This window comes from Lolium perenne, chromosome 3 (assembly GCF_019359855.2).
Source record: "Lolium perenne isolate Kyuss_39 chromosome 3, Kyuss_2.0, whole genome shotgun sequence".
NCBI classification, from domain to species: Eukaryota; Viridiplantae; Streptophyta; class Magnoliopsida; order Poales; family Poaceae; genus Lolium; species Lolium perenne.
Window position 1 is genome coordinate 293114276 of NC_067246.2, and position 1893 is coordinate 293116168.

The following is a 1893-nucleotide window of genomic DNA, read 5'->3' on the forward strand; positions in this document are numbered from 1 at the left end:
ACTTGGGAGAATGACATTCCCTTCTTCGAAAGAAATTAGTCCAAGGCTCCGAGCCTTCTTTTCATTGCGCTTCGTGGCGGTAGACGCCGGCCAATCGCCAGGATTGGGCCCAGCTGTAGAACTAGACGGCGCTGGCGGCGCCGGAGCTGGAGGAGCAGCATCTGGAGCACCTCTCCTCGGTGGATTGGGAGAAGTCTTGGAGGCGGCGCCGCTACTCGCAACGCTGGCGGCGATGGTGGAGTTCTTCTTCTTCACCATCGTCGGATCTGATGAAGATCTGGGAGCAGGGGCGGTGGCGATGCAGCGGTTTTGAGCGAAGAGGATGAAAGAAAAAGAAGAGGATGCGAGGATGAAGAATGGAAAAGGGAAAGTTTCGATCTAAAAGGCTATAAAGTGCAAAGAAATCTAAGGAATGGGTGGGCACGTGTCGCTCCAGAGGAGGACAAAACCGGCGGCCCATTATTCTCACGATGTGAGAAAATCGAGGAGGCGCCTCGGTCGATGCGCATGCACTGATCATTTCCTGAAAACTGTCCGCGCAGAACTAGGGTGGACCCATCAGGTCATGTCTCATCAATCAAACCACAACAGTGGTTATGTCATCAATGACGTCATGAAGCTCGCTGAAAGCATCTGAAAGAAAGCAAAAAGCATCGGGTGGTCAACTCGAGTCTACGCATGGATCACAAGCATCCGCACCTAGACTTGGGGGCTACTCCCATCGAGAGCGCTGGGCGCGCACCCAATAAACTTGAACTCGGAGATATTCCTGAGAAGAAATGTTTGAAGAAAAAGCTCAGCTCGTGTCTGCACCCGGTCACAAGCGTCCGTGCCCAGACTCGGGGGCTACTCCCATCGGGAGCGCTGGACGCGCACCCGATAAAACTTTTTTATATTCCAGGATCATGCCCGGGGACTTGATTCTGTGTACGGTAACATTGTTTTGCCATCGGCAGTTAACCAGCGAAGCTGGGCACGTTACTCAATATCCTTTACGCGTTCAAACCTTATTGAAACATACAAGCCCCGATTAAAATATATCGGGTGATCAATGAAGACCTGAAGAAAGCTTCGGCAGAAGAAGATGTTCAAGTAGCACAACTTGAGTCTACTCACGGATCGCAAGCATCCATACCTAGACTCGGGGGCTACTCCCATCGGGAGCGCTGGGTACGCACCCGATAGAAGAAGGTGATGCTGTTACAAGATGGATGATGACCCACAAGTATAGGGGATCACGATAGTCTTTGAGGGAAGTAAAACCCAAATTTATTGATTCGACACAAGGGGAGGTAAAGAATACTTATAAGCCTTAACAACTGCGTTGTCAATTCAGCTGCACCTGGAAAAACACTAGCAACAGGGGTGATGTGAAAGTAGCAGTAATATGAGAGCAGTAGTAACAGTAACACAGCAGCAGTAATAGCAATATGAGAGCAATGGCACCAGAAAATAGTTGATACTACTTCCAATGACATATAGAACGAGTATATAATGATGAGAGATGGACCGGGGTTCCCAGCGATCTACACTAGTGGTAACTCTCCAATAAGTAACAAGTGTTGGGTGAACAAATTATAGTTGGGCAATTGATAGGAATCAAAGCATTAAGATAGAACATCAAGATTATTAATTATGTAGGCATGTTTTCCAATTATAGTCGTACGTGCTCGCAATGAGAAACTTGCACAACATCTTTTGTCCTACCAGCCGGTGGCAGCCGGGCCTCAAGGGAAACTACTGGATATTAAGGTACTCCTTTTAATAGAGTACCGAAGCAAAGCATTAACACACCGTGAAAACATGTGATCCTCACATCACTACCATCCCCTCCGGTTGTCCCGATTCTTGCCACTTCGGGGCCTTTGGTTCCGGACAGTGACATGTGCATAC